Consider the following 12,611-nt stretch of genomic DNA (forward strand, 5'->3'; position numbering starts at 1 on the left):
CCCTTTATGTTTGCGTTTTCCTTAACAAACCTTTTTCAAACGCCTTGAATCCTTATAATTCCTTCCTATTGTAAAATTAGTTACTGAGGCCATTTGTCTTAGCTCAGGTCTCTTAGTTCTTATCCTTGAGTCTTTTAAATATCTTGTGGGCTTCTTAAACATACTTGAGTTACCTTAACCTTATTTGGGGCTTTACAAGTAAGTAACGTGACCCTGTCACAAGGAATACAGGGGAATGGATGGGGCCACTATGTGTTAAATCTAATATTTGAATCATGATCTGTATCTTTGACATGATTCGTTATAAATTGTATTAGAGCTCTAGGCTTTTAGATTCTGTAGACTAGCCTATGATGTACCCTCAGAATGTTTCCATTGTCTTGCTTACAAAATATAATAAAAGATATTATTTTTACTCTTTTGTGACTTGCTATACTTAGAATGTGGGTGGTACATGATGTATTCATGATTCAATACACGTTTAGATTTAGCAAAATTTGTATTCAAATCCTATGTTGGATGAAAGTTCCACGTCAATTAATCTACGTTAATCTAGGGAATGATCATGAGTTTATAATCAAGGAATACTCTCTCCATTTGCTGAGGCCTTTTGGGGAAGCTGAAAGCAAAGTCATGTGAGTTTATGCTCAAAGTGGACAATATCATACCATTGTGGAGAGTTGTATTCATCTAACATGGTATCAGAGCCATGCCCTAAACTTAGTCATGTCAATAGAATCCTCAAATGTCGAACAAAGGGCTCTAAAAGAAAAAGAAGTCAAGCTTATGCTCAAAGTGGACAATACCATACCATTGTGGAGAGTTGTGTTTATCGTTACATACCACTAGTTTATGACCCATGTTGACGCAATATCTAACAAAGTGTGAATAAATTTGAAATTATTATTACCCAAAAAAAGACAGTAGAGAGAAAATTGAAATATAAAGAAACTGAAATATGAAATGTTGTACTCCAGCTGTATTTTACTAACCGGAAGACTTCTATTTAAACTGAAATAACTCCTATAAAGTCTCAACTGATTTGTATATGAAGTGTTGTACTCCAGCAGTATTTTACTAACGCAAGACTTCTATTTAAACTGAAATAACTCCTATAAAGACTCAACTGATTTGTACACAACTACTTAACCTAACCTGCCACTAATTTATTTGGAGACTCCTAAAAATGAATAACTTGATTAATTAAAACTAATAATAAGTTGCACTAAATTCTGACCGCCTCCCTTAATGCAAGCTTATTTCTCAATAATTCCGAGAGCCTTACGAATAACTTCAAACTTCACTTTGGCAAGTGTCTTAGTAAATATGTGTGCAACTTGCTCATTAGTATGTATTTTCTGCAATTCAACATACTGCGATAACACTTTCTCTCGAACAAAATGATAATGAGTTTCAATATGTTTCGAACGAGCATGAAACACCAGATTTCCAATAAGTTTTATTGCACTTTCATTATCACAATTAATTTGAATTGGCTGATTGAGAGTAGTCACCATTTCATGAATAAGTTTCCTGAGCCACAACCATTCTCGAGTAGCCATTGTAGCAGCTACATATTCTGCTTCACAACTTGACAAAGCAAAAGTGCTTTGCTTTTTACTGTTCCATGAAATTGCAGCAGAGCCTGCTGTAAAACAAAAACCTGTTGTGGAGCGTCTGTTGTTCACGTCACCAGCCCAATCAACATCCACAAAACCACTCAAGAAAAATGACTTTGATTTCTCATACATTAATCCATAATTTAGAGTGCCCTTGATGTAATAAAGAATCATTTTTGCTGCAATTAAATGAGTTTCATGTGGTTGATTCATAAATTGAGACACAACTTCTATTGAAAAAGCAATGTAAAGAATGAGTCTCGTGTGGCTGATGGATAAATTGAGACACAACTCCTACTGAAAAAGCAATGTATGGCTGTGATAGTTAAATAGACAAAACTACCAAAAAGTTGTCGAAAGAATGTAGCATCTTCTAATGACTTCCCTTCATTTCTAGCTCATTTGAGATTTGGTTCCATAGGAGTAATTTTATCTCTTGATTTCTCTCTTCAAAACCGCTAATAAACTTGCTACATTTCCTTCTTGAGAGAGAAAATAACCATCACATTTCTTAATTTCCAAATCAAGAAAAAAATCAGCTTCACCTAATCTTTTCATTTCAAACGAACAGACAAGGCATCTTGAAGACTACTGCTTTCAACAATATCATCACCAGTAATAATCATGTCATCAACATAAAGTAAGAGCAAGGTGCATATAGTTGCTGTTTTCTTAACAAACAAGCTTGGATCAGCACATGAAGACTTAAAACCATAAAAATTAAGATATTGAGCAATCTTACCAAACCAAGCACGAGGAGCTTGCTTGAGCCCGTACAATGCCTTCTTAAATCTGCACACATAGTCAGGATATTCCTTAAAGGTAAATCCTTGCGGCTGCTCCATAAAAATATCACGATCCAACTTTCCATAAAGGAAAATATTTTTCACATCAAGCTGCCATAATTTCCATCTTTTACTAGAAGCTAAAGAGATGATTGTCCATAATGTTACCATCCTTGTGACTGGACTAAAAGTCTCATCATAGTCTTAACAATATTTCTGAGAGAACCCACGAGCAACAAGACGAGCTTTGTGTCTATCAATTCTACCATCACCGTTTTTCTTCAACTTGTAAACCCACTCACAAGTAATTAAATCGACATCATGAGACTTTAGTACAAGCTCCCAGGTGTCATTTTTTCAAGTGCTGAAATTTCTTGCATCATTGCATTTTTCCATTCTGAAATCCGATTAGCTTCATTGTACAACTTCAGCTCATCTTCACTTGTATCTCCCATAACAAAACAAGACAGAACAGAAAATTGATTAATATCAACTTCAAAATAAGACAAATGATCTGGTAACCTTTTTTGTCTTTGAGGATTTTTTCTTGTGGCGACTTCAATATTTGTAGTGGCTTCTGTAGTCTCCTTAGCTTGAATGTCTATCGCAATTGAAAAATCTTTTCTCCCTAATGTATAATCACCCGGAAAGAGTGCAACAGTAGTTGTACTTTTGCTACAATTTGCATTGTCTTTTTAACTTGAAATTTCATCAAACATCACATCACGAGATACAATAACCTTCTTTGTTTTCAAATCCATACACCTCCAACCCTTTCTATGAGTATCGTAGCCAACAAAAATGCATTTCTTGGCCTTTGGGTCAAGTTTAGTTCCATTATGTTTCAGTACATGAACATAACAAATAGACCCAAAAAATACGAAAATAACTCACATTGGGTTTACGATGTTAAATCAGCTCCAATGGTGATGATTCTGTCCCTGGCCATGGAGGCAGCCAATTTACAACATGGCATGCTGTTTGAAAAGCTGATGCCCATAGCTCTTTTGGAAGACTCCTCACATGCAACTAAGACAAGCAAACTGATGTAAGATGAGCAAACTTGCGCTCAACCACCCCATTTTGTTGCGGAGTTTCTAGACAATTCAATTGACGCTGAATCACATGCTCCTTACAGTATTCCATAAAATAATTCGAAAGAAATTTTCCTCCATTATAATTGTGCAAGCACTTGTTTTTCAATTCAAATTATTTTTCTATAGCATGCTTAAATTGAATAAATTTTAAAAAAGCTTCACTTTTCTGTTCTAAGAAGTATACCCAACTGAAACAAGAGAAATCATCTGCAAACACCATCACGTAATGAATGCTGGTATAGCTTGTTGTTCGCGTTGGTCCCAAAAGATAAGAATGAATCAATTCTAATACTGTTGAAGCTCTACTCTTTGTGCTTGGGAAAGGAAGACTGTGAGACTTGCCATATTGGCAGCCTGGACAAATCTCATCATGCTGAATATCTTTAGAACCAGGGACACCATCAAGAAGTTGTTTTGTAGATATTTTCTACAACAATTGAAAACCCTCATGATCCAAACGAGCATGTCAAAGCGTTGAACTTGCATTATGACAAGTTTTCTTGATATATTCCTCACTAGCCGATAAAACATACAAAGATTCTTTTCTTTTTCCGATATCAGCAGCAACATGTTTCACATTAGAAAGAATTTGAACATTTTTAGGACAAAAAAGAACATACCTTCCTGAATTTGTTATTTGTGATACAAAAGCAAGATTTTTCTTCAAACCAGGAACATGATAAACGTTCTTGAGTAGATCACTCCCATCATTCAAATCTCCTTCTTTCGTCATAGGATGCATTGAATTATCAGCTGTCATAGTGACCTTCTTTTGATAATGTGGACGAACACCTGATAGAAGAGTTTCGTTTCCAGTTGCATGATGAGAACAACCAGAACCGACAATCCATTCTTTATTGTAGTCTATAAAGCCATGAGCATCTCCAGAGACATCATATTGATGTACAGGTGAAGCCACATTTGTTGGCTGGTCTAGAACTTCAATAGTTAAATAGTGTTCCCAAAATGGGTCTGAAGAATTTTTACTTTCATGAACAACATTCTCTTATGATTCCTGCATTTTGACTCGACAATTTTGCTTAATATGACTTGGCTTTCCGCAACGATTACAAACCACTTTCACCCGACAGTCTCCTTTAAGATGATCAGGTTTTTCACACTTGTAACAAGCTTTAAATGGCTTCTTTGATGACTCCTCACTTCTATATTGATTCGCATTGCTTGATGAAGGCTTTGAATGAAAATTCTGTCACCTTTGATCTTTGACATACAACACATCTTCTGACTTTGAAGAAAACTTGTTGCTGCTAGTCATTTTCTTAATCAAAACTTTCCGATTAGAAAGCAAATTCAATAATTCAATAATTTAAGGCTGATTTGCCCACCCTTGTATTGAGGAAACAAATGGCATAAAGTCTTTTCGTAATCCACGAATAAGATAATGCCGTAATCGAGCATCACTCACTGACTCCTCAACATCTAATTATGAAATTTTAGAACACATATTTTTCACTTTCGAAGAAATATTCTTCAACAACAAAATTACCTTGAGTTACCATAGCTAGTTCATTCTCTAGAAATTGCAATGAGATGTATTTTTCTTAGTGAACAGCTTTTGAAGTGTTTCCTACACTTGCCTTGGTGACTTTAAATCACGAACATGATCAATATATTCCTTGCTAATCAAAGTTCGCAAGGTAAATAAAGGTTTTCCACATTTGATCTTCCATTTTAAGGGTAAGTCAGCATTCTGTGGAGTATCTCGTGGACTTTCTGTGTCATCACCTTCAATTAAATCCCACAAATCTTGCCCCGGTAGATAAGCTTCCATACATAACTTCCAATAATTATGATTATTGCCAACAAGCTCTTCCATAGCTGTACCCGTAGAAGCACTTCCACCATTCATCTTGTTGAGTAATAATATCAAACCCTTGGTTAACAACCTGGCTCTGATACCAACTGACACAATATCTAACTCTTAAAAGTGTGAATAAATCTTAAATTATTATTACTAAAAAAAAGACAATATAGAAAAACTGAAATATGAAGTGTTATACTGTAGCTGTATTTTACTAATAGTAAGACTTCTATTTAAACTGAAATAACTCGGTAAAGACTCAACTTATTTGTATTGAAAGAGTTAACATGCAACTAATTTATTTGCAGAAATAGAGCTAATAAAAATCTAAAAATGAATAACTTGACTAATTCACACTATCCATAAGTTGCACTAAATTCTGAAACCATGTGAGCTCTAAATGGCCTTAAATTTTATAAGAACTCTTGTTTGGTGGTTTAAAAGGAAAGTTTTAAAGACCATTGGAATATCTTAAGAACTTAAATCAATATTTGGGTTTTTAAATAGCAAAAATAGTCCTACACGGATTCTGAGATGTTTCAAGACACTAAACGATTCCGAAACTTTGTGTGTTACTCACTTTTGAGCATAAGGGTAATTATGAGAGATCTCATGAGGGGACTAGATATTTTAGACATATGAACCATGTTGAAAAGGATGAAACTACTAGTAAAGGTCTATTATAAGGAATTAAGGTTTTTGTGGCAACGGGAAAATCTATGTATTTGAAGAAATGTTTATCACTCGAGAAAACATGTTAATAGAGGAAAGCATGTCAATCTTCACTAAAGTGGGAAAATTGTTTTTTTAAGGTTGAATTAAGTATCAACACCAGAGGTTGATTTCAATAAAAAAAAATTGAGCCATAAATCCACTCTAAGTTCTTAAAATTATAGATAGGAGGAGGGTGTTGAGTTTTTGACTGTTAGTCTAAAATTAATTAATTAATTGATACATACTTTTTAATTACTAATAATTTCATTGTTTTGAAGTGTTCATGTTCTAGGATGATAGGTTTTTATTCCAATTTTCAAGAGACGCTTGAAGAGTGAAGTAGGTCNTTTTTATTCCAATTTTCAAGAGACGCTTGAAGAGTGAAGTAGGTCGAGTTTGACTGAACCATTGTAAAATTATGATGTTACTTTCTCTAACTCTATCTCACTTAATTTTGAAATTATTGGAATATCTTAAGAACTTAAACAAAGATTTGGGTTTTTGAATAGCAAAAATAGTCTTACACGAATTCTGAGATGTTTCAAGACTCTAAACGACTGTAAATGTTATGAAACTTTGTGTGTTACTCACTTTTGAGCATAAGGGTAATTATCAAAGATCTCATGAGGAGACTAGATATTTTTGACGTATGAACAATGTTGAAAAGGATGAAACTACTAGTAAAGGTCTATTATAAGGAATTAAGGTTTTTGTGGCAACCGGAAAATATATGTATTTGAAGAAATGTTTATGACTAAATGGATTAGGACTTACCTATTAAGAAATTTTCTTTGGTTATCCCTCCATAAAATATTAAGAAATTTTCTTTGGTTATCCATCCATAAAACATGTTTTGATAGGAGGAGGGTGTTGACTTTTTGGCTGTTAGTCTCTAAAATTAATTAATTAATTAATTAATTAATTGATGTTTTGATGATAACCAACATACTTCTTAATTACTAATAGTTTCATTGTTTTGAAGTGATCATAATATAAATTTTAGGATGACGAGGTTTTTATTCAAATTTTCAAGAGACGCTTGAAGGGTGAAGTAGGTCGAGTTTGAATGAACCATTGTAAAATTACGATGTTACTTTCTCTAACTCTATCACACTTAATTTTGAAATTATTATCATGATCGNGAGTGAAGTAGGACGAGTTTGAATGAACCATTGTAAAATTACGATGTTACTTTCTATGTTTCTAATGAACTTCTCATGAAGCTCCTTGCACTGTGCTCGATCTTTAGTCATGTGGTCGGTTGCTCCTTTGTCTAGGTACCACATGTTTGTCTCTACTTGGTCTTCTCCATCTATGAAGGGGTTCACCGTAGCCTTTTCTTCATTGATAACCAATAGGTTTGGCATCTTCTCAGCCAACATGAGTGCAGGCTCTTTGTCATATGTGAATGTGAAGTCTGCCTCACTAGTGACATCATCATTCATACATAGGTGTCATACCTTTACATGAAAAAGAAGTAGAACGTGGCTAAAGTATTTAAAAATACTTAGTACGTAGCCTAATTATTAAGGTTGGAAAATGCAATTCCATGCCATCATGGTGAGACTTATCTTTTCGTAAAATTTTTACTTGGTCACTACTTTATAATCCGAGAAGGGTTTGATATGTAGTACTTCTCTACTCACGACGCACACACATGATGGACCAACCAGTCATGGTCATATATGTATCTCTTGACCTGATTACGGGCCAACGCATACTCACGCTATCGGAAGCCACAGAGGAAAAGTGGAACATATAATATCATCGTGTACGTGTCTATACTAATCATAACAAAAAAGTATCTCGATGCACATTACATACAAAATGTATGAAGTCCTTTAGTTTCAAATCATGGTACGTACTTATGATAAAAATCGTACCTCCATTCTTTTCATGATATAACGTTCCTATGAAGAATACATGGCTTATCAATGTCTCATATGCATAGTATTAACATGCAAAAATAATATACGCACCATGACATATGGAAGTAAATGCATCATATAACATTCATATAAAAATGTCATTTCATAATACAATGTAATCATAATATAACATAGCATCATAAAAAAATTGACACATACAGGTGCCACAGAGTATGTATCAGTCATACACCACATAGATTATCCAACCAAGCATGTGGGCATTTAACAACAAACCCACTTACCGGTTGACCTAAGCGAGAGTGTATTGTCACTTACATAGTAGAATGGCTCATTGATAAGCAATTCAACATTTTTCTCAAATATATTGTGGGTGGTCAAGCATGATTTCCTCTTTTCATCCACATTTATATCATCAATAGAGATACCATTTGCACAAGAAAAAGCCTTGCAAATACTTGGCACCCTTTTCCCGAATCGTCAATAACAATGATAATATGGGCGTTTGTTTCAAAAGAAAAGTAATCATAAATGTTAAGAAAATACTATCATGGGGGATCTTGCTACATCATTCATTTTCGTTAACATTATCTAAATCCATCAACTGCAATTCTTTCTTGAGGCAATATGAGTGGTAATTTGTACTAAGCTATAGGTAACATTAAGAGTTGTTAAATGATATGTCCAAACAACTGTTCAGTTAATTTGAAGGGTACCAAAAAGTTCAATAGTTTTGAGGTTATGTCATGGAATTCCTTCTAGGTTTACCTAATATAGCGAAAGGTCACACCGTCATTCGAATAGTGGTGGAAGGCTTCACTCACAAGCTTATACAGGTTACTTCGTCCTATGAAGAATAGGTGAGATTATGTGATGTCATTATTAATAGTAACAAGATCTCAGTTTCATAAATAAGTTTGTTTCCAAGTAACATTTTATGAAGATTGCTCATATCCACCGTTATCAATGGACTACTGGTATGACACTATTTGAAGCCTGATATGAAAAACATTTCAGGCAAGCACGAATTTTTTATCCAAAGTAGGTTCAAGCCACCAATGATGACCCATGGTAGACATAAGAACTATGGTAATGAGTCCACCTATTCGTTCAATGTGCATGTGCATGGGCTGTGTGTAGAGAAGTACTACACATCTAACCCTACATAGATTGAAAAGTAGATACCAAAGAAATTTTTTATAAAGGGATAGGTCCTATTATGATTGCATGTAATTGCATTTTCCGACCACAACAGTGGGACTACATACTGAATACTTTTAAATACTCAAGCAATGTGCTACTTTTTTCTTCGAGTATACGAAAGACACCCAAATATAGAGCAGCACGTTTGGTTTTCTTTTTCTTCTTATTTTGGTTTGTTGTTTTATTTTCACCACTTTTAGTTTAAATGGATTCTCGGAATGTTAGGAATTTCATGAATGTTATATTGACTTTTTATTTTTTTTCAAGGAGAAATACGGTCATGTACAAAGGGCCACTTATGCACTTCTTGAAACTTATTTTGCTACCGTGTAAGCTATGGAGAGTAGGATAGAGAAGATTAATATTTTAAAAGATGATCATATGTGACTAGATCTTAGTCCGGAGTAAGTTCTGGACGGTAATTACTTTTATACTTGATTCAATATGCTTAAAATTTTGGAGACTATAAGAAATAGGGAGCAGCTCAAATAAGAAAAAGTAGACGAGTAGTTATCTTATAAATGTTGAAGTCAGAACTTGAACAATGGAGCCTCATTGTCTCATTGTCTAACGACTCACTTTTTGAGACTTTGAATCACGAATTGTTACATACATTCAAGGGTAAATCAATGATAATATTATTCATTTTTTAAAATAGGTGACTCAAAAGTAATTTAAAATATTAGAAATATAAATTTATATTAAGAATTTGAAACGTACAATACGTGTCCATGGAAGTTATACAAATGTTACAAATAAATACAATGTTCTAAAACAAAATTAAAATCTAAAACATGGACAATGATATAGATCTAACAGCCCTTGCAGTTACACAACTCTTGGATGCTCCTGTCATCGATCATCAATCAAAATTTGTTGCTTTGGCTGAGTGGTTAAGGCGTGTGCCTGCTAAGTACATGGGGTTTCCCCGCGAGAGTTCGAATCTCTCAAGCAACGAATTATTTTTTAATAGCTTCCTTGAATTGTAATAATTTGCTCATTTGCTGATTTCCACCGTACATGTGCATGATCGAGCAACATAAATGATGCACACGACATTCTTTTTTGGTCATCTAGACCGCTCATACATCGATTAGAGCCACAATTCTTCTAGGGTTGGGTCCTTAGAGGTCCCATTAATAAATCTATGAAGAATAGGTGAGATTATGTGATGTCATTATTAATAGTAACAAGATNTACTTCGTCCTATGAAGAATAGGTGAGATTATGTGATGTCATTATTAATAGTAACAAGATCTCAGTTTCATAAATAAGTTTGTTTCCAAGTAACATTTTATGAAGATTGCTCATATCCACCGTTATCAATGGACTACTGGTATGACACTATTTGAAGCCTGATATGAAAAACATTTCAGGCAAGCACGAATTTTTTATCCAAAGTAGGTTCAAGCCACCAATGATGACCCATGGTAGACATAAGAACTATGGTAATGAGTCCACCTATTCGTTCAATGTGCATGTGCATGGGCTGTGTGTAGAGAAGTACTACACATCTAACCCTACATAGATTGAAAAGTAGATACCAAAGAAATTTTTTATAAAGGGATAGGTCCTATTATGATTGCATGTAATTGCATTTTCCGACCACAACAGTGGGACTACATACTGAATACTTTTAAATACTCAAGCAATGTGCTACTTTTTTCTTCGAGTATACGAAAGACACCCAAATATAGAGCAGCACGTTTGGTTTTCTTTTTCTTCTTATTTTGGTTTGTTGTTTTATTTTCACCACTTTTAGTTTAAATGGATTCTCGGAATGTTAGGAATTTCATGAATGTTATATTGACTTTTTATTTTTTTTCAAGGAGAAATACGGTCATGTACAAAGGGCCACTTATGCACTTCTTGAAACTTATTTTGCTACCGTGTAAGCTATGGAGAGTAGGATAGAGAAGATTAATATTTTAAAAGATGATCATATGTGACTAGATCTTAGTCCGGAGTAAGTTCTGGACGGTAATTACTTTTATACTTGATTCAATATGCTTAAAATTTTGGAGACTATAAGAAATAGGGAGCAGCTCAAATAAGAAAAAGTAGACGAGTAGTTATCTTATAAATGTTGAAGTCAGAACTTGAACAATGGAGCCTCATTGTCTCATTGTCTAACGACTCACTTTTTGAGACTTTGAATCACGAATTGTTACATACATTCAAGGGTAAATCAATGATAATATTATTCATTTTTTAAAATAGGTGACTCAAAAGTAATTTAAAATATTAGAAATATAAATTTATATTAAGAATTTGAAACGTACAATACGTGTCCATGGAAGTTATACAAATGTTACAAATAAATACAATGTTCTAAAACAAAATTAAAATCTAAAACATGGACAATGATATAGATCTAACAGCCCTTGCAGTTACACAACTCTTGGATGCTCCTGTCATCGATCATCAATCAAAATTTGTTGCTTTGGCTGAGTGGTTAAGGCGTGTGCCTGCTAAGTACATGGGGTTTCCCCGCGAGAGTTCGAATCTCTCAAGCAACGAATTATTTTTTAATAGCTTCCTTGAATTGTAATAATTTGCTCATTTGCTGATTTCCACCGTACATGTGCATGATCGAGCAACATAAATGATGCACACGACATTCTTTTTTGGTCATCTAGACCGCTCATACATCGATTAGAGCCACAATTCTTCTAGGGTTGGGTCCTTAGAGGTCCCATTAATAAAGATACCGGGTTGTGTAACGATTTGGGAAAAAATGATATATTAAATCCTCGTGGGAAATCTCACGATTTCCGACCAGGTATTATTTATGCGGAGTAATCAACCACAACCCCCTTGTTAAAAGCCCTACTATCATGCTCTCCACCGCCAATATAATCTTTACTTCATTCTCCTACCAAACGATGCATCTAAGAGTTATTAAGGAAAGAAAACGAGAGAATTGTCTGATAAGAAAATCGAGAGATTACCTCACGAAGATCTCAAATTTTATTTAAGATTTTGGAGATTTAGGAGCAAAGGAGTGTCGCGGTGTTATTGTACAAACAAGAGATGGACAAAGGATGATGGAATAACGCGTAAACGGTGTCACAAAGCCGTGAAAAAAGAGGGGAGAAAGATCGAGGATTACGACGTTGCTTTTTCTTTTTCTTCTTATTTTGGTTCTGTTGTTTTATTTACACTATTGTTAGTTTAAATGGATTCTAGGAAGGTTTTAGTCTATTACAAGTATTGAGTAAACTACTTTGAACTATATATATATATATATATATATATATTTCATACCTTCGGAATTTCATGCATCCTATTGACTTTATATTTTTAAAAGAAAAATTGGGTCATTAGAGCAAGTATCACTTATGCACTTTCTGAAACTTATTTTCCTACGTTAGAAGATATGAAGTGTAAGCTACAGAATATTAATATTTCACCAGATGATCATATGTGACTCCATCATAATCTTGAGTAAGTTCATAGATGGTAATTATTTTTATAGTTGATTC

The 12,611-nt window shown here is 34.0% G+C and overlaps 2 non-coding genes across 2 annotated transcripts; both read left to right on the forward strand.

Annotated features, from left to right (window-relative positions):
• Positions 1-10,001: 10,001 nt before the first annotated feature.
• Positions 10,002-10,083, forward strand: TRNAS-GCU. Its single transcript has one exon. It is a non-coding gene; the product is annotated as a tRNA-Ser (tRNA).
• Positions 10,084-11,563: 1,480 nt separating this feature from the next.
• TRNAS-GCU lies at positions 11,564-11,645 on the forward strand. The gene has a single exon. It is a non-coding gene; the product is annotated as a tRNA-Ser (tRNA).
• The last annotated feature ends 966 nt before the right edge of the window (positions 11,646-12,611 follow it).

The sequence above is a fragment of the Cucurbita pepo genome, chromosome LG06, assembly GCF_002806865.2.
Source record: "Cucurbita pepo subsp. pepo cultivar mu-cu-16 chromosome LG06, ASM280686v2, whole genome shotgun sequence".
In the NCBI taxonomy this organism is placed as follows: Eukaryota; Viridiplantae; Streptophyta; class Magnoliopsida; order Cucurbitales; family Cucurbitaceae; genus Cucurbita; species Cucurbita pepo.